At 53.8% G+C, this 21,136-nt stretch overlaps 1 long non-coding RNA gene across 1 annotated transcript; it reads right to left on the bottom strand.

Moving 5' to 3' along the window:
• Window positions 1-3,492: 3,492 nt before the first annotated feature.
• On the bottom strand, window positions 3,493-6,125 carry LOC140683552 (uncharacterized). The gene is made up of 5 exons (XR_012054727.1): window positions 6,053-6,125; window positions 5,785-5,905; window positions 4,589-5,183; window positions 4,125-4,244; window positions 3,493-3,749 (listed from the first exon to the last, which is right to left on the bottom strand). It is a non-coding gene; the product is annotated as an uncharacterized lncRNA (long non-coding RNA).
• Window positions 6,126-21,136: the final 15,011 nt, after the last annotated feature.

Consider the following 21,136-nt stretch of genomic DNA (forward strand, 5'->3'; position numbering starts at 1 on the left):
GAGGGGGCAGTGAGACGCCCAGTGTCCTTTCTTATTGCACAGGTTGCAGGGCCGTCCTGGATGGTAGCCTTTGGGTGGTGGCCCAGTGAAGCGGCGTGCAGGAGCCGGAGCTGTGGATGGCGTGTGGGCTTCGGCAAAGGAGACTCTCCGTGATGGCGTTTGGGGTGTCCCCGGAGGGTCTTTTGAAGGCAGGGTGAGACTTCGAGCGCACACGTCCAGCATGTCTTGGAGCGTTGGCTCTGGGTCGAGGGGCAGGCTCAGCATCGCCTGTCGGCAGGCCTCGTTGGCATTCTGCAGGGCGATCTGCTTCACCATGCCCTGCCTCAATCCGTCCTCTGGCACCTGCGATTCAGCTGCCCTGTACAACCTGTCTACGAAACTAACGAAAGATTCCTGTGTCTCCTGCTTAATAGAAAAACAGTTAACAACAGGACCACGGGGTTTTAACTTAAAAAATGCTTTTTCTGCCGCATTGGCAGTTGCTGCCAATGCCCCCCTTGGAATCTTTTCAGCCTGTGTTGTTGCCACGTCCCAATCCCCTATCCCGCACAGGTGGTCAATGGTTAACATGCCTCCATCGGTGTCAGAGGAGGTCTCGGCTTTTGCCCAAAGTTGCGGTAATGCATCCCGTACCTCCCGCCTCCATGCGGATTCCCATACCAAAAACTCAGCTTGAGTAAGCAAGCACAAAAACAGAGCGCGAATGTCAGCAGGGACGTACTCGTTGGAGGAAAGTGTGACTTTTAAAAGTCCCCGAAAGTATTCACTTTCCTGACCAAAGTCTTTTTGGGCTTTGCAAACATCTCTAATTACAGCCTGTGGGATAGGGGTCCACTGTGCCAAGGGTCTGCCCCTCTGCCGCGGGGTGTAGGTGACTGGTGCGGCAGAAAAGGCAAGCAGGGGTTGCGGCAGGTCGCGGCTTCCCCCCTCCCCCCCTCCCTCCTCCTCCGTCCCCCCCCCCCCTCGGGAACCGAGGCATGGGAACCAGAGGGCGGGCCACGGGAACCGAGGGCGGGGGCAGGACCAGGGCTAGGGGGTGTGGCTGGTGTTACCTCACCCGCAGGGGCGGGGTCGGAGGGAGGACTGATGAATGATTCATTAGGGGAGGTGCCAGAAGGGGGTGGAGGGGAGGGGTGGGTGGAGAAGTCTCGGGAGTGGGAGGGGTTGGCTGTAGGGCGAAGGGGGTCGTTAGGAGACAAAGAATGCAGGGAGGGGGATGGGCATGCCATGCGGTCCCCTCCATGTTGTGCCTTGGGGCAGGGAAGGGAATCATTTTGGGAAAGGTCCGGGGAAGGTCCTGGGGAGGAATCTGGGGTTTTAAAACTCACAACTTTGCTAAGAGAGGAGGTTTGGGGAGGGGAAGGGTGCAGGGCGATGCCAGCATCGTCCTGCGATGGAGCCTGGGGGTTAGCAGAGAGACCAGAATCTGCCTGCGGCTGGTTTTGCCAGGATGCCTGTCTGAGAATCCCCGGGCTAGGGAGAGAGGGATAGGAGAGGGTTTTTGGGGGATTTGGGGGGCTTGGGAGGCAGCGTTCGCCCTGCGGTGGCTTTGGCTTCCCTTCACAGTTATCTTTGACAATATTTTTCAGTTGGATTGCCAGGTGGATAAAAATTGAAAAGGACTGATCCTCCTTTTGGGCAATTTCTTTTTTCACTCGGTCCCAGAATTGAACTTGGTACAAATTTTCCTGCGACAGGTCCTGGAAAGACTGCAGAAGCCACCGTGCAAAACGCTTCACGTCTGATTTTTTACATTTCTTCCCTCCCCCCACTAAAATTCCTAGGGTTTGAACATAAATTCTCTCCTGTGACACAGACATTTTTGCACCCATTATGTCAATGTTAAGGCGTGTCACAACCCTCGCGGCTGGTAAAATAACAAAAGAAGAAAAAAAAGACACCTGTCGGAGACTGGGAAGCCTTCCCTTACACACTCCCTGAAGCGGGAGACAAAATGTGGGCTCTTACGCCCTCTTGTGGGAGAAAGAGAAACTCACCCCAAAGGGAGCAAGGCGTACCCAGCCCAGGGGGACCCCGGTAACTCACCACGGGTCTGGCGACGTCCGAAGGCGAAACGAAACGTCCAGCTGCGAAGTTTTCGCCGTGGGGGGGCCGAGCTTCAGCGGTGCTAGCCAAAGGTGCCGGCCCCACCCCTCTGGAAGCCTTGGCTCCTTAAAACAGAACCACGGCTTGCGAGGGTGTTGTAACGTCCACGAGGTAAATCAATGAGCTTTTCGGGGCTTGGTGGTCCTCAGTCCGTGTGCTTGGAGCTCCCAAGCAACGCGTTTGGGCGCCACAACTGCCTTAGCGCTCTCTCTTGTCCCCCCTTTCGTCCCAAGCAACACGTTCGGGCGCCACAACTGCCTTAGCGCTCTCTCTTGTCCCCCTCTCGTCCCCCCTTTCTTGTCTTCCCCTCCGTGAGGGGGGGGGAGCGCTGGCAACTTCCGTGCTTTCCGGCGAACCCTCGCGGGTATCTGCCGGTGCTGCGTGGGTTTGGGAGCGAGGCGAGTCCCGAGGCAAATAAAAGGAGAGAGACTTTTTCCCCCGCGGGCGATATCTCGGTTTATTGCGGCTTGGTTGGGAAGGCAAAAACCGAGAAGCTGCTGCGTGCTAAGTTCGAGTTTGTCCGTGCCGCCTGGCCGATTCGGGGGCGGGGCGGCGCGCTCCGAAGCTGGCCGCGATCCAAGAGAGGCTGCGTGTGGAGCCGCAGCGCTGCAGCCGGCACGTGCGGGAGCCGCAGCGACCGCGGCAGTGGCGACGGCGGCGGTGAGGCTGCGGCAGCGATCGCAGGACAGTCCGAGGCGGCCGCGATCGCCCGGGGCAGCGGCGGCGGTTGCGGCAGTCAGGGGCCGGGCGAGAGAGAGAGCCGCGGCAGCACGCAGGAATCAGGCGGGAGAAAAAGCCCATGGGTTGGGCAGCAGCAGCGATCAGGGGCCAGGCGGGAGAAAAAGCACCGGGGCGTCCCCAACCTGTTCTATAAGTACTGGATAGGGGAAACCCGGGGCGGCCAATGAGATAACGCCACGGGGGGACTGGGGATAGTGGGGTGCAGGGGTCCAATGGGAGATGGACAGATGGAAGGGTGCCAGGTCGTCTCCCGACCCCGCCGCGTGGCTGACAGATGGTCTGAGAGACGTAAACAGAGTGACTGGGCACTTTCTCGGGAAGGCAGACCGTGGGGGGAAATGGGAGAACCCGGGGGGTCGCTACAGATCGCGAGAGGGTACATGGAATGACCTTATACATAATAGAACATATAATAACACAATTCCACAAATAGCAATATATATATTTTAAAAGCCAACTACAACTACATCAAAAGAGATACTTACACAACTGTATACCCAGGAAAAAGAATTTCACACAGATATATGTGTGTATATGTGTATACATATATACACATATATTTAATAGCAAATATATATATATACATATATACATATACATATATCTATATCTATATCTATATCTAATATATATATATATATATATATATATATAGTATACCAACAGAACAACATTAGTATACATAAATATAACAACATATACTAATGGAAATAAACCCATACAAATAGCAAGACACATATGGAAATATACACGGAATTATCACTGTCTATGTGCAAGTCCATGTATCTCTAAACAGATCTACAAACAGAGGGATCCCAGCTGCCCCATCTCCAAAGCCTCTCCCTCAGTCTCTTCCTCCCGTGCAGAGCAGCTCTCCTGGACAGGGATGGCAGAAGGCACAGCTGGCAAGCAAAGGGAACACTGAGTCAGTACGGGGACCTTTCCCTTGGCAACAGCTGCACTTCCATGAGGGAGGAGAAGATCTCAGAGCCTCCCCAGGAGGGTGAGAAGGAAAAAGCAGCCGAGCGGGCCAGGCCGTGGTGAGCGTAGCCGCGGCGGGACTGTCCCCCAGCCCCGGCAGCCCGGCACAGCCGGCACAGCTCCCGGGCCCTGCCGGCACAGCTGCCTTGCCCAAGGACAGCCCCTGTGCCAGCCGGGGCAGCTGTGCTGAGCAGCCCCAGCACGGGCAGGGCCCGCTCCTGCCCCGCCAGGCAGTGCCCGCAGCCTCAGCCCCGCCACCCTCAGCCCCACCCTGCCTCCCCGGTCCTGTGCCTCACCCGGGCTCTCTCCAGGGTGGCAGCAGCAGGTCCTCCATCCCTGCTCTTGCTGCTGGCCAGCGGCTTCTCCCTGCTGGATCCCGTCGGTCTCCGGCTGTCCTCAAGGTCTTCACTGCAGCTCTGGCAAAAGCGGAGGCTCTGGAATTACTTCCAAGGCCTGGCGGAGCTGCAGTCCCGGAGCCCTCTGTGCTCCCTGCCGGCCCCTCCATCCCCTCAGCCCCGCCATGCTCTCGGCAAAGCCCCAGCCCCCTTCAGTTTCTTCAGCCCCTCACAGTCCTCTCACCCCCTCAGTCCCTTCTGACCCTTCCTGTCCCCCTAGACCCGCCACGCCCTCGGCCTGTGCCACTTCCCTGTCACCTCAGTGCCACCATCGCCCTCGGCTGCCCCACACCCCTCAGCCCCAGCAGCACCTCAGGGTCACCGTCCCTTCAGCGTCACCGCCCCCTCGGCCCCCTCGCTCTCACCGTCCTTCAGCAGCTCCTCAGGGGACAGGGCCTGGGGCCAGCGGCAGCTCCCACTGCTCCAGGGACACCCGGGCTCGAACTGCTGCTCCGCCCGGCCCGGCCCCAGCTCGGACCCAGCACAGGCAGAGGGGACACAGGGGGCACAGGGGAAAAGCAAGAGGTGAGGGAGGAAGCAGAGCAGAGGAAGAAGTTAAAAAGAGGCCTATACCTATACAGGCATCAATCTATGTAACTAAACTCCCATACATCAAAATAAAGATGCCTATCTATAAATGTAACTACATACACTTAAATGTAACTATACACATGTATAAATGCAACTATGGGCATCTATAACTAAAACTGCACACCTAAAAATATAAATATATACACTTAAAGCTAAAAATAAATTAACTATTCAGATCTCTAACCCTCTAGATAGATAAATGTAACTATATAAACCTATACATACAACTACATACATAAATGTAACTATACGCATCTATTAATATAACTAGAGACAGAGGAATTCTACCTGCCCGATGGTCACAGGCTCTTCCTCTGTCTCTTCCAGCCACACAGGGCAGCCCTCCTGGGGAAGTCAATCACACTGGATCTGGGAAGCAAAGGAAACACTGAGTCAATATTGGCCTTTGCCCAAGTGTCCCTTGAGCACCAATTGTCCGTCCATGAGGAACTTTAAAAGATGGCCTGAAAGGCAGACTCTCACTTGGCAATTTGAAGCCTGCTCTTTAAAGAACAGGGATCCTTCCAAGTGTTCAAAACTGAACAGTATAAAGTATTTAAGTATCCTGACAGAGTCTCAGCACTCACAGTGCAAATGGCACCCAAGAGAGCTTGAAACAGAGACAGTGCCAGTGACAGAGAGACCACCGTCCTCACTGAAATGGCTGAAGGCTGCTGAGGGCTGAGTTATGAACCAAATTGGGACAGCCAGCTTGGTGATACAACTCCCACAAGGTCAGGTTTATTCCCTGCTCTCTTGCCACAGCAGAGGACTTGGTGTCAGAGCCTCTACAGAAGCATGGAGGGCAGGGCTCGGGCAGGTTGTGCCAGTGCAGGATTTGAACTAAAGGCACCGGGAAGCACCAACCCTTCAGACAAGAACTCAACTCTTCTCATCTCCCCTCCTGCCAGAGGCAGGCTCAGAGCAGCCGTCTCACACCTCTCTAAACCAATGGGGGCTCTGTCCTTACCAGGCTCCTCGGGCTCTGGAGAACTGTTCCCGCAGCTCTTGGTGCCAGATGGAGTTTCCTCGGCTGCAGCTCGGTCCACAGGCTCCCCTCCTGAAGACTCAGGGACAACATTAATATTCCCCTTGAAAGAACAATAGAAAATAAGAAAATTAGAGATCATTCGGTATTTTGCTGGGATCACATCAAGGATAAGTTACTCTCCTTCTCCATGTAACAACATTGAAAAGCTCTCAGCCCAGCCTCTTCTCTTCCTCTCCAATGGGATTACCTGAGCAGAGGGAGACCTTTCAGACAGGGACCTCCTGATCTCCCAAATCATTTGCTCTATGGCAAAGCCTAGATCCACTGGTGGCAATTGCTCTTCCCCAGGGGCCTTCTGCGCTGAGCTGGAGGCTGTCAATGCTGCAGCACTGCCAGGTGGAGCACTGGGGGCTGAAGTGCCTGAGGCAGCTGCAAGAATCCAAACACATTGGTCAGGCTCCACAATGTGGCTCTGGGACACAGATCTCTGTTGCTACCCTGGATCAAACATCACAGGAAGCACACAGGAAAACCAGACAGAGAACCTTCTGGCTTTCTAATAGGTTTAATAGGCTTGACAATTTTGGGCCAAGAATGACAGAGCTGACAGATCCTTATGGAAAGATACTTCAGTCACTTTTCATGACCTTTTGGAAAAGCAAGGAGCTACAGCTCTTTTCCTACCTTGCGAGACAGAGGCTGGGGGCTGCTGCTCCCTGTGGAGAGGCTGGAAGCTGCCGGGCTGCATCCTGAGCAGCTCCCGGTCGACTGGAGGCAGCTGCTCTCCGTAGAGGTCCTGGAAGCGGCTGCGGGGCTGCGCCCCTGCGAGCGGCAGCAGCGGCTCCCCACAGAAACCGAGCAAGTCGGAGGGCGGGATCTGAAGCACCTCCTGCTCGGCGGGCGGCGGCCGCTGCCCATAGAACTCCTGGAAGTGGCTCGGCCCCTCCCGCCGGGCCGGCACGGGCCGGTCCCGGTGCAGCAGGTGGAAGCCGCAGGGCGGGCGCCGGGCGAGCAGCGGCTGCTCTCCGGGCGGCTGCTGGAAGCGGCCGGGCCAGGGGCTGCGCAGCTCCCGCCCGTCCGGCAGCGTCCACTCCCTGTGCAGCAGGAGGAAGCGCTGGGCGGGCGCCCGGGCGGCAGCGGCGGCCGCTCCGTGGGCAGCGGCTGGAAGCGAGCGTGCCCGCCCTGCCCGTCCGGCAGCAGCCGTGCCCCGGGGAGCTGCTGCGAGCCGCAGGGCGGGCGCCTGCGGCACTCCCGCCCCGCTGCCGGCCGCTGCCTGTTGGGCGTGCTCCGGCGCCTGACGCGGAGCAGGAGGTCGGGGCGGTCACGGCGAAAGCAGGGGTTGCTGTAGTGGAGCCAGGCCCCGGCATCGCCCGGCGCAGCTGAGCCAGCCCGGCCCGGCACCCTGCGGAAGCCGTAGCGGTGGAGCTGGCGCACGAAGCTGCGGAACTGCGTGGCCCTGAAGGGGTGCGGGGCCGGCCCCTGGGCGTCGCCCGGGCTGAGCATCTCCCGCTCAAAGAGGGAGCGGTCGATGAGCAGCCCCTGGGCCCGGCTCTCCCAGCGCATGGAGCGGACGCTGTTATAAATAAATTCACTTTCAAAGGCAAAGTTACTAATAGTTAATTATTACACTAAGCCATTATGGATTGTTAATCAATATAATGAGGTGTTATATAATTAATGTGATAAGTTATTCAGTTAAATGTACGGTTATTTAAGTGTGTGTATATGGCTACTAAACAGAGAAATGCAGGTTAGTAATAAGGTGCAATAGTAAGAATGTTCCAGAAAAGTTACATCAAAGGGTGATGAGAGCAACTCGAACTACAATTGGGAAACCAGCCACCCAATAGGATTGCTGTATTCCAAACTGATTGGTCGGACTGCACCATCTTACAGACCTGTCAGTGAGCAAGAAAAGGACCCATCTGCAAGAGGATCCAAAGCGCACCAAGCAAGCAACCCCAAGAGACTTTAAAAATCCCTGGGTGGGACGCACCCGGGGTCTTTCAAGGGTACCTCGTGTCTGGAGAAACACCTTGTTACACGGCACTGTTACAGTTACCTCTGGCTTTTCCCGCAGGCCCTAGGCTTACCCTGAGGCCTCCTCCTCTGTTGTTCTAGTTTTTAACAAATAGGCACATTTTTTCTAGAAGTCATCAACCTCCTTTTAATTTCATTTTGCCTGTTTACCACAATGAAATTCAGGATTTCAGCAGCAAGACAAGAGCAGGCAGCTTGGCAGGCCTCCATCATCTCCAGTACTCACCTGCCTTGCAAATTCCTCTGGTTCCTTTAGCCATTGGCTGAACTCCTGTTCTTGACCTGAGGCCTTCTCCTATTACCTGTGAGATTGGGACCTGTTTGCTTCTACCTGTGGCACATTCTGAGGAGGTTTAGAATGAAATGATGGACAAGAATTCCACAGAACCTGCATTTTGGATTGTTTGCCTGTTTGGTGCTTGCAGCTGTCTGCAGCAGATTTGGAGTTTGTGGTTCAGTGAGCTATACGGCCCAGAAAAGAAAAGGCTAAGCTCAGGAAAACCAGGATCAATTCACTCAGCTCCTGCAGGCCAAAAATGAGAGTGCAGCAAATGACTGAAAAATGCAGTACTACTATGCAGCACGTATCCAGCGTGGGCATGACAGAGATTTCAAACCCACATCCATGGAGGAATCTGACCTGGCAGGTTTCCCACAAGCCAAAGGGAGTGTTTTTTTGCAAAGGCACCAGGAGCTCAGTGTGGGACAGAGAACTTTGTCAAGAGAAGGGCTGACCTGGCAGCTGGTGGAAGTGGAGAGAACAGGCATGGGTGCACCCACACTGTGAGGGCTGCCCCAAGGGCCCCCCTGGCCATTAACATGACGTGGGCACTGCCCCGTGCAGAGGACGTGTCCCTGCCATATTGCCAACATCAACACTGCTCCAGTGCCATGCAAACACATATGGGCCATTTGTTCCTTGGCACATGACGTGGGCACTGCCCCGTGCAGAGGACATGTCCCTGCCATATTGCCAACATCAACACTGCTCCAGTGTCATGCAAATACATATGGGCCATTTGTTCCTCGGCATCTTTTCCCCACTAAAAAAATCGTTCTTCCTTCAGTGAGCCCTACAATTTGCTGGTTGATGTTAGCCATGCAGTAAATGTGCAGGAATGACAGGCATTCCAATTTAGGGAACTAGTTTTAGTCAGAAGCACTGGTGGCCAAGGTACAGGGTGTGTGGGCTTGGTGCCTGTTCTGCATTCCTCTTGGATACTTTGAGCTACGGGTTATGCACTGCAAGCAAGTTTTGTGTTGCTTTGGGACAGTGTGTGCCCTGTCAAAGGAGTCCTTTTTGTCGCCTGATGCTGTTAAGGCTGTGGACAAATGCAAGCATCCTTCTCTTTCCCCTGCAATTGTAGGGTGTGCAGGCATGTGCAAGTGTCTTAATTTTGCCTTCTTCTTATACAGTTGGCTGATTGCTGCAGGTGACCCTTTTTTTCCTCTTTGTCTTGTGTTGCCTTGTAAAAGACAACGGCAACCTGGTTCTGGGGGCAGCACGGTGGTCCGGCCTCTCCAGACCACTCGGGCTAATCGACAAAGACGCTGGCACCAATTTGGTGGACGATCGAAAAGCCTTTATTATCTCATCTCGTGGGTTTAAATAGTCTCGGGGGTCTTTGCTACGTCAGAGGGGGGTTGTGGGGTCTCAGGGGTTAGTCGGTAGTGGAAAACTACTGCAACAGGTGTGGTCACATGCTTCTGGGGTTAATAGATAACGTGGGGCAGGGAGAAGGGGGGAAGGGTCTCTCTTTCCGTCACATCCCGTGATCTTCCGTTCGCCTGTCCCTATCTACCACAGTCTTGCACAGACTGGGGACGTGTGCAGGTGGGTTCTTTTTCCATTTTTTTCCCTGGCCTGCAGACTTGAGCAGAACAGATCAAATGATGGAGTGAATCCATAGAGCAGTTGGCAGGGCTTTCTTGTTGGTGTCATCCCACAAAGTTTTTAACGGTCTGACAGGTAAGTAAGAGATTTTTCACTGGGCCGAAACAAAACTGACATAATGATGCCATATTTTTGGTAAAGCTCCTGCCAACAGCTTCAGCTCAAAAGGGAGTGTCTCTTGCCCAGCAGGGTGTCTGAAGGCATCCATTTTTTATCTCTGTGGTTGTAGGATCTGCAGACACATGCACGTGTCCTTTTTTCTTCCTTTTTCTTTTACACTCTGTGGATTTCTGCAGGTGTCCTTTTTTCCCGCCCTGATTTGCTGTACAACTACAGAACTCATGCAAGTGTCTTTTTGTCTTCCTTTTTTGGCACAGTCTGCAAACTTGTGCAAGCATCCATGCTTTTTCATTTAGTGGTACGGTCTGGGGACTTTTGCAAGGGTCCATTGTTTTCATCTTTTCACTGCACACTCTGGGCATTCTTGCAAACGGGTGATTTTTCTCTTTCTGTTTCATGGTCTGTGGACTGAGCAGTGTTGTTCAAATGATGGAGCGAGTCTGTAGAGCAGTCGACAGCGCTTCCTCCTTGGCGGCCCTCGCCGTACTGCCGCTGGCGCTGCCGGGCGGGCATCAGTAGCTGCGTCTTGGGCAGCATGGCCGGGCCTCGGCTCCGTCTGTCACGACTCCGGCCCCAACTCCGCTTCCGGCTCCTCTCGGGGCCCGCGGAGGACACACGTAGCAGGGCCTCACCCCCGCCTCCCTGAGCTGCGCCTTCCCCGGACCAAGCTCAGCCGCTCAGTAGCGCGGCCGCCCGCCCCGAGCCGCCGCTGCCCCGTTCGGGTGGAGGTGCCCGGCCTGGGCTGCTCGGGGGACATAGCGGGGAGGTCGGGGATTGTTCCCAGCCCCGGCCCGAGCGCTGACAGCCGCGTCTCGCCCACAGGGAAGGCTCAGGAGCCCTGCAGGAGCGATTCCGCTGGGTTACCTGCAGGAGCGCGGTGCCCGGCGCCGTCTACTCGGGGCTGGCAGGGACGTGCGCGGTGGGGCTGGCAGGGACGGAGCAGGGGGCGGTGGAGGACAGGGAGCAGGGACTCTGCAGGTCAGGATCTGAGCTCAGCCCGCTGCTCCCACTGGCTCACCGGTGCCCATGGAATGTGTGCCACGGGATCGCATCGATCATTAGGGCGAGCTGGTGAGTGACTTGGGCCGACAGCAGAAAACAGCAAGGGACAGGCGGGGAAAGCCAAGGCCTGGGAGAGTGGAAACCACCAGGACACCTGGAGGGAGAGCGGGCGTGAGCTCAGTGGAGGGCTCAGAGCATCCTGGGCTGGGTGAGGGCTTCCTGAGCCCTGAACGGTACCAGCCCTGCTGATGGCCTTGTGGTCTTTTTGCAACCCTACAGAATCTGCATGCTCCTGGAGATTGAGCTGCAGGACAAGGTGTCCACTGGGTTCCATGGTGTTGTTCAGCTCTTGGATTTGTGGCAGCTCCCTAATAGCTTCTTGCTGGTGATGGATCGCCCTGAGCACTCTCAGAACCTCTTTGACTTCCTTCTGCCATGGGGGCTGTAGTAGTAGGGACAGGCGAACGGAAGATCACGGGATGTGACGGAAAGAGAGACCCTTCCCCCCCTCTCCCTGCTCCACGTTATCTATTAACCCCAAAAGCATGTGACCACACCTGCCCCAGTAGTTTTCCACTCCCGACTAACCCTTGAGACCCCACAACTCCCCTCTGACGTAGCAAAGACCCCCAAGACTATTTAAACCCACGAGATGAGATAATAAAGGCTTTCGATCGTCCGCCACGTTGGTGCAAGCGTCTTTGTCGATAGCCCGAGCGGTCTGGAGAGGCCAGACCGCCGTGCTGCCTCTTAGAACCAGGTCGCCCGCTGTCTTTTACAAAGGCAACATATTTGGTGCCGAAACCCAGGAAGATTCGCTCGGGTAACGAGGTACACCTGGACAGGAGCAGCGGCCGGAGCGGTCAGACCGTATCTTGGCACAGGGAGACGTCCCAGGACCCGCGAGCATCATGGACAGCGTCGCCAAGGTCGTAAGTTTGAATTATAAGCAGTGGAGTATCGAATTTAAGCTCAAGGACTTTTATCTTGCTATAGCGAGGCTGCTTGAGCTTGGGGCAACCGAATGCCCAGTGGATGCCATGCATCCGGGAATATGGGAAAAGTGCACAGCCACGCTAGCCGAGGACACAAAATCCTCAGGCAGTGGCAAGAGCCTTAAGGCATGGGGCAAAGTAGAAAAAGCCCCGCGCAGGGCAATAGAAGAGCAGGAGACGTGGAGCGCGGCGCGTACGTGTTTATTAGTTACTCCCAAGCTTGGGGTGGGGGCGGGAACGCAAACTGCCCCTGAGAACGATCTGCCCGGTAGCAGGGACCCGAGGGGGCCCGGCGCGTCACCTCCTTCCCCAGATCAGAGCCCAATCCCTGCCGCGGAAATCCCCCGAGAAATCGCCACTTCCCCACCCGTCCCGCCGCCGCCACCGGCCCGCGATCCGTTGTCAGAAGTGCAGCAGAGCGCGGAATGTTTTTGGCAAGGGCTGGCGAAAGAAGCCAGAGACGCAGAAACCGCGGCTCGAGAAAACACGTCGGCCATGCCGCCCCCCCAGCCCTTTGAAAATGGCGCTGGCCACCATGGAGAGGGGTGGGGCGCGGCCGGTCTCGGCGCGAAAACTCGAGAGCCGCGTGATTTCAGGAATGCGCATGCGCGGGAGAAAGAGGCGGAGAGCAGCAGAGAGCGCGGAGCCAATCGGCGGCTGCGCTGGGGGCCGCTACCATATAAGGGAGAAACCACCCCCTGCAGGAGGCGCAGCGAGCCGGGGGGCCGGGAGCGGCGCCAGCCCCGCGGGGAGGAGCGAGCTCGGAGCCGAACAAAAAGGCACCGAGCCCCGGAAGTGCGCCGGCATTCAACTTCCGACTCGGAGCCTGGCAGCAGCTCCGCCGGCTCGGAGGAGCCGACGGAAGCCGGCCAGAACTCCAAGACAGAGAAAACAGAGCCAACGTGATTTAAGACAAAACCAAGTAAAGTTCTAAGCCGCACCGAAAAGTGGTCACAATACGAACCAACCCAGTTTACCAGCTGGGGAAAAATATCCTTTTGGGGCTGCGGGAGAAAAGGGCGTCTCGCCAAAGAATGCGGGTCCCGGCCCCAGGGGAACGGGACGAGGGAGGGAGCGTGCGGACCGCACGCAGCCTCCTCCCACCGCAAATACAAGGCGGCTCATCTATGCCAACCCGCAGTGGGGCGGGGAGCCCTCATACTTCATACCCCCGCCAGAGACACAATTGCAGAGTTTCCAAACACAGCCCGCGGTACCTTCGTACCCACTACCACTGCAGACAGCGCCTGTGCTGTAGGGTCAGCAGGGGACGCCCCAGAACGGGACCCCTGGGTGGCCCTGGCCATGAAAATAGGGAAAGAGCTCCCGAGGGTGTGGGGGACATGCCGCCTTTATGGCAGTCAGGACCCCCACGTAATAGGGCTCCAGCTTTGGGCAGACACAAGAGCAGACTGCCTGATGTTTCCCCAAGCACTGGGGCCCCGACGCTGGCAATGCAAAGACGCCCCCGCAGTGAACGGGGTGGGAGGGCTGTCCCGAGCTTGAAAAAGCACCCAATTGGTAGCTATAACGCTGCATACAAAGAAAAGGCCAGAACGGACAGTAGCAGTCCACCCTTACATTTTACAAAACTCTCCACCCTTGATAGGAAGGGACATCCTTGCTATGTTAGGAGTCAGGATTACGAATTTATAATGAGGGCCACTGCTGCACACCCACTGCTGCCAATCAAACCTGACCTTCAGAACAAAACTAATGAAAAGCTGTGAGTTTCTGTTTGCAGGACATGCTCGTGAACCATCCCCGTGATGCATATACCCCTGCTCCAGAGAGAGATAACAGACCACCAAACCGCCAGACAAAGCCCGAAAATCCCACGGCGGTGAGACCCAGACATGCACAGTGTCTTTGTGCGATTCTGCTATTAGGGCTTGTGGCCAGAGGGCAAGCTGACCCAGGCCACTACCCTCATCAGCCATTTAAGTGGGTCACGCAACATCTTTCAAGCGACAAGGTGTTCAAAGAGATCACCACAGCAAACACCCCATCCTTCGTGTTCCACATAGCCAACCTGTTTAGAAGCTACCTTACTAAACCTAAGCGAAACCAAATCGAACCTAACTAACCCCTGTTAGCTTTACTATGATGTTAAACCCCCCTTTTTCTACGAAGGCATTGCTTTAGACACCCCCTTCAGTTATTACTCACGTTTACCAAACCACCCTTTCCTTAACAAGTCACAAGTTTGTACCTCACTCCAGTGCCTATATCTACGACTACCTCATTTTATATATGATAAGGGGAGGGGAGATGTAGTAGTAGGGACAGGCGAATGGAAGATCACGGGATGTGACGGAAAGAGAGACCCTTCCCCCCTCTCCCTGCTCCACGTTATCTATTAACCCCAAAAGCATGTGACCACACCTGCCCCAGTAGTTTTCCACTCCCGACTAACTCTTGGGACCCCACAACCCCCCTCTGACGTAGCATGCGGCTTTCGGGGGTCACTTGCGGCTTTCCCCCGTCCCTCCCCGGCCCCCCGGGACCCCTCCGGCTAGCTGTCCCCTCAGGGGACCGGGGTTTGCCGCGGTCCCGCTGCACTGGGCTTACCAGACAGCGGCTGGGTTAGCACGGTTCGAGCGGCTGCGGCACCTCAGTCGCCGCAAGGAGTTGAGATAAAGAGACAAAGAGAGGTCAGTTGTATGCAGTCCAGAAAGATTGTATTGCCTGAACAGTTGCAGGGACAAAAGACGCTGGGCTACTGCCCAGATACAGTTTTATACAGCAAAATTAAGAGATAAGGTCTAAACAATAGAGACAGTGTTCAGCATGGGCTCATCAGAACCACCCCAGGGGTCAGGTCCAATGGGAACTGCTCAGGGGTGGGGAGAAGGGGGTTTACATAAAGATGCTGAAGCGAAACTTTCCCGAAACAATGGGGCATACATAAATGTATCTTTCCCTCATACCTAAATGTATCTTTTCCTCAGCTTCCAACTCCCCAAGGCCTTTCTAAATCCCTTCCTCCACGATACCATGCTAGCGTGATAGCAACATCTCCCTCTTTTTTACTTAATAAGATGAACGGTGCCTTGGGAGAAGGTAAAACTGCGGTTCTCAAACTGCGGTGTCTTTCTGCTTGTCGTCTTCCCACCAATCGCTCTCCGTGACGGCAGCAGCGATGAGAACAGGTGCGGAAGCCTTAGGCTTCGAGGTGATGACCTTGGAGATTATTTGCTTAAGAATCCCAAATGCTAATAAAACTAAAAACAGTGCAACTAGAAAGTAAAAGATGTCTTTTAAAAGAGACACTGCCCACCCAGAAAGGTCCCAGTCTTTGAACAGATCTTTAAACCAATCCTCATTTTCTTGCTTCACACTCCCAATGAGGCTTCTCATTTCCTGAATGGACGAGTGGACACTCTGGCCTTTAGATGACAGATTAAAACAGCACAAACCATCAAACTCTTTACATCCATGACCATGTGCCAACAGCAGGAAATCAATAGCTGCCCGATTTTGGAGGGTAGCCTTTCTGGTTATTTCCTCGTCTTCTAGGAGGTTACTCAGGGCTGTTGATGTTAAATTTGCCTGCTTCGTCACCCAGCATTCCAGATTGCCTAATTCACTCAATGCTTTTGCTGCCGCAACCCATGGTAAAAACACAGAGACGGCAACTCTTTTGGATTTTGCCCAATGGTAAATTTCTGCATCACAATGTTCATCAAATTGACTTGCACTTCGCTTAGTAATTTTTGTCTCACCTTTTGCTCGCCCGATTGGAATTTGGGTCATGTTGGGGGAAGCAAGGGTCAGATGCCCGAAAGTGCATGGACCTCCAATAAGACGAGAGGGGATTCCAGGGTAAGCTCTGTCCCCACAGATAAGAAACACTCCTTTGTCCAGCTTGCGGGGACGGAAATCAGTGGTGGATGCAGATTTCAGCTTATAGACAGCTGTGCACCATTGACCCGCCCTGAATTCTACCTTGTACTGTTTGACTTGCTCATATAATTTTACTTCTTTGGTTGGGGAAAAATCAAATTGAATGCAATATTCAGCTTTTGCGGAGCCCAGGAGTTCTAATTCCTGGGGCTCTCCCTCAGCAGAGGGCAAGTCTAGGATCCACTTTTGCCACAAAATGAGGGGGTTTTGCACTGGTATTTTCCCTACTCCAGGTATTTTATTTTCGTTCACCTGCTTTTGCAAGCGGACCAGACCGATTGGGAACTCATCTCCCTTACTTGGAACCCCTACTAAACATGTGGACATCGGATTTTCTGCTGAGGCAGTAGACAAACACATGTGATCTTGTTTCAAGGCTTGGGCGAGTGTGACCCACACATTTTTCTTGGGCTGTGGAACAATCCACGCGTCCACCGTGCACGGGTAGATGGCCATTGTCTGGAACCAAACGATGAGCAGGAATGTGGAAATTGACATTCTGCTAGTCTGAAAGAAAGATAAAATCATATAACAAGGTAAACTAACTCTGAAAAAGGTACAATTTGCTCTGCCAGTATAAAGGAAAACAGGGATTAGGGGTCTCCTCCTTCCTTGCGGCGTTTTGTGTCTGACGCAACTGCGTTTTCTGTGGGATTCCCCTGAGTATCAGGGGGGTGGTTTTGTGTTGGACTCACTCCCCGTTCGGCAGTATATGGTCTGACCCATTTCTTAGGAATCCACCCGAGTCCAGAGGGTGTGGATACGCACGCATACCCCCGTCCCCAAGTGATGAGCTGGTGTGGACCCTGGATCTCTCCAGAGTCTGGATCCCTAATTAACACTGGAGGTCTCTCTTCGGGTCTGAGCTGTTGATGTTGTTTAAAATGACGCAGGACTGGGGGTTCAGGCCTATCAAAAGAACAATTTAAGAAGTTAATGGTGAAAAGGGCTTTGCAGAGCCTCATCTGCGGAGATAGGACCTGGATATCTCCCCGCTGGCGAAGGAGGACCTTTTTTAAGGTCTGATGTGTTCTTTCTATCACAGCCTGGCCGGTGGGGGAGTGTGCAATTCCTGTCCGATGGTTCACTCCCCACTCTTGTAAAAACTCACCAAACGCTCTGGAAATATAGGCTGGGCCATTATCTGTCTTGATGGTTGTGGGGACCCCTAAGGCTGCAAATGCCTGCATAAGATGTTTTTTGGCATCTGCAGTTTTTTGTCCAGTGTGGGCTGAGGCAAAGACTGCTCCGGAGAAAGTATCTACTGAAACATGTACATGTTGGAACTTCCCGAACTCCTGTATATGTGTGATGTCAGTTTGCCACACTTCACAACTGCGGAGTCCCCTGGGGTTCACTCCTGAACTCACAGTTGGTAAAGTGGACTCCTGACACTGGGGGCAAGCAGCCACAATTGCATTGGCTTGGTCACGCCGCAATTGGAATTGGCGGACCAGTCCCGGGGCATTTTGATGAAACAATTGATGGCTTACCTTGGCCTGTTCGAGGATGTTTGGTTGGCCAGCCAGCTGCAGAGGAGCAGCCAGTGCATCTGCTCTACGATTACCTTCAGCTATAAAACCTGGAAGATCTGTGTGTGATCTCACGTGCATTACGAAAAAAGGCTGCTCTCGGTGTGAAACTAGAAAGATTAGTTTTGAGAGCAAACTGAATATCACTGGGTTGGAAACCTCTTTGAGCACTGCATGTTCTGCCCTGGACACCACACCTGCTACATATGCTGAATCTGTAACTATATTAATTGGTTCTGAAAACTTTTCAAAGGCCCTGACAACAGCGTCCAGCTCAGCAACCTGTGGGGAGCCCTCCACAACCTTTACATCAGCTTCCCACTGCTGAGTCTGGGGGTCTTTCCATGTGATCACAGATTTGTGGGACCCTCCCGACGCGTCTGTGAAAACTGTCAGTGCTTTCAGTGGTTCACTGCTCTGGATACTTTTTGGGATCAAATGAAACTCTGTTTCAAACAATCTGTGGCCTGGATGGTTGATGAGAATTTGTCCAGTGAAACTGTCTAGGGAGAATTGCAAGTTTTCATTGGTCTGAAACAGGTGCTCGAGTATTTCCTTAGAGAGTCTCCCTGTGGATATTTTGATAGGGAGATGAATGCATGCGAAGTCACACCCTGCCAACACCTGCAATCGAGCCCTGGCCCTCATGATCAGCTGGGCCATCAACTCTTGTGGCTTGGTGATACTTTTGGACAACTGATGACCAAGGAACACCCACTCTATAATTAAGAGGGAATCCCGATGGTCTGTGTCCCATTGAAAGATCAACCCATGGAGGTGTGGCAACTTACCAAGGATGATGAATCCGAAAGGCAAGCCCTCACGACACCTGTGGGCCTGTCTGTCTGCTAGGGTGGACTGAATTTTCTCCAAAGCAGCCCTGGCCTCCTGGGTCAGGGCCCTCGGGGAGTCTAACTCTTCCCCCCCTTTTAATAAATTGAAGATGGGGGACAACTCTCCCGTGGTGAGCCCCAGCCAGGGTCTGACCCAATTTAGAGACCCGCAAAGCTGGTGGAGGTCTCGTAATGTTTTTGGATCATCATTTATCATTGGTCTCTGGGGTGTGATGGTTCTGTTACCAATTTCAAGGCCCAGATACTTCCAAGGCGGCAGGTGCTGCACCTTTTCCTTTTGCAACTCAAATCCAGCCGCCGACAAGGCTGAGATAGTGTCCTCCAATGCCTTTGCAAGTACGTTGTCACTGTTGGCACAAACAAGGACATCATCCATGTAATGATACAAAATGCAATCCTTCCACTTGACACGGACTGGGGACAGAACTCTGGCCACATACCACTGGCAGATGGTGGGAGAGCATTTGAGACCCTGAGGAAGGACTGTCCAATGGTAGCGTTTCATGGGAGCCGCTCTGTTAAGAGAGGGCTCGGAAAAGGCAAAGCATGGTGCATCATCTGGGTGTAGGGGAATTTGGAAGAAGCAGTCTTTGATATCAAGCACTGCCAATTTCCAATTCTGGGGAAGCATAGATGGGGAAGGCATTCCTGGTTGAAGAGATCCCATGTCCTCAATGACGTTATTAATTTTTCTCAGATCGTGGAGGAGCCTCCACTTGTCTTTCCCCGGTTTCTTGATAACAAACACCGGAGAATTCCAAGGGCTCTGGGTTTCTACTATATGTCCTTTTGCCAATTCCTCTTTTACAATTTGAGAGAGCGCTCTTGTCTTTTCTGTAGTCAGCGGCCACTGGTCTACCCAGACGGGTGTATCTGTGAGCCACTTAAGTTTTTGGGTAGGGCGCTCCTCAGTGGCCGCACCTAAAAATCCTGGGGGCTTGGTAGTTCTAACTTCGCCCCCCATTGGGACATGGCATCTCTTCCCCAGAGGGTGAATTTTGAATCCAGAACAAATGGGCGTAGAGATGCTGATTGCCCATTTGGTCCCTTGATTTGGACCACATTTTTGGACTGTTGTGCTACTTTTGGACCTCCCACACCTATAACTGGGTGGCCTACATTTTCCAACTCCCATTGCTTTGGCCATTTTTGAGGAGGAATGACTGTCACATCTGCCCCGGTGTCCATCATCCCCTGAAGGAGAACGGAATGGCCCTCGCTCTGGAGGCCACACCACACAAGGGGTTTCTCCTCTCCCAGCGTCTCGGTGTAAAAGACTGAGAGGGCATGATCATCACACAAAAGATGGGGCACTGGAATGGCCTGCGCAATGATCTGTCCCTCCGCCAGGAAAAGAGGAGGGTGGACACAGCGTGCCATGAGATAGAAGGTCCTGGGATCGAGTGTAACGATGCCAGGAGGGATTTCTATCTCCTTAGGAGTGTACTTTGTGTCCCCAATGACAAGGTACTTGCAGTTTAGTAGATCATTCCGTCTGCGAGTTTCGCAGTCCCGAATGCGGGGCAGGAGTTCTGCTGTGGCTGTGATGAAATGCCAGTCCTGATTAGAAAAATGAACAGGTTTAGTGAGTCTCAATCGGTAAGGTTCGGTCTTATCAGTGGTGTAAGCTTGGCTGCTGACACTAGGTACAATGTGGTGAACAGCAGCTCTGGCCACAACACCTTGGCCCACCCCATTTGTGTCATCACGCGGGATAGGACCGCGCTCCCCAATCAGTTTTTTTGCTGATTGGAGACCTCCCCCGCCCTCGTTTTCCCCCTCAGAGGGCACTGGCCTATGAGATGTCCCTCCTGGTTACAGAAATAGCATCGGCGTTTGGGTGCAGGAGGCTTGGCAGCCCTTGGTGTTTTTGGGGTTACCATTGCCTCTGCAATCACTTTCCCCCGTGGTTTTGTCACTGAGTCCCTTGTCATTAGTGTAGCTTTTCTCGTGCACTCCTCAATGAGCTGATCGAGTGTGGGTGGAGGCGATGCTGGAAGGGCCAGGATGACTCGCTGACAGGCTTCATTTGCATTTGTGGTGGCAATTTCGAGTGTGAGCTGATCTTGGAGCTCTGGATTTTGTACCCTTTTCTCGACTGAAGCTCTCACTCGATCCACAAAATCCATGAACGGCTCTGCAACAGACTGCTTCAAATCGATATAAGAAATGACAGGTTCTTTAGAAGGCATGTTAAAAAATGCACGTTCTGCCGCATCCCTGGACAGGTCTAACACTGATCTGGGAATGCCTGCTGCTTGCTTCTCAGCTTGGCTCCAATCACCCTCACCCACTAGATGTTCTAAGGTGATTTCCTCATCCTCTATATCTGTGGAATGGGTTGAACTCTGCAAAATCTCTGGAAGGAGGTCTCCTGCAAGCCTTTTCCAAGTTCTTTCCCACAATCTAAATTCAGATTGAGGGAGCAAACAGCTGAAAAGACGTCTCAAATCAGCAGGGACAAAAGTTTTGGAACTCAGAGTAGCTTTTAAAATGCTCTTAAAAAATTCACTCCTTTCTCCAAATTCACGTTTTGTTTTGCAGAGTTCCCTGATACTGTCGTATGAAAGGGGTTCCCATCTGGGGTTTTGTCCTCTCGCATTATAAACAACTGGGGCCATGAACAGAGGATCGGTGTCTGTGACCGGTTTCTGTTTCCCGGAGCCGACAGCCCCGGAGCTGGCAGCCCCGGCTCTGCCGTTGCCGAGGGAACCGGGAGCGAGAGGGGGGGCGGCTTGTGTGGGAGTGGCCGCAGCTGGCGGGGCCGTGTGGAGCAGGGCAGGGGCAGGGGCAGGGGGTGGTGATGACGGAGCTGCGAGGGGAGGAGCTGAGGGCTGGACCGTGGGCTGAATCGCCGCAAGGGAGGAGGGATTGGGATTGGGGATGGGCAAAGGGAGGGACACGAGGGCTGGGGGTGTGTTCTGGGCTGGCACGGGGAGCAAGGAATTCTGGGAAGGAGAAGGGAATGTCCCGATGCCGCCTCCATCT

Source organism: Taeniopygia guttata, chromosome 3 (assembly GCF_048771995.1).
Source record: "Taeniopygia guttata chromosome 3, bTaeGut7.mat, whole genome shotgun sequence".
Taxonomy (NCBI): Eukaryota; Metazoa; Chordata; class Aves; order Passeriformes; family Estrildidae; genus Taeniopygia; species Taeniopygia guttata.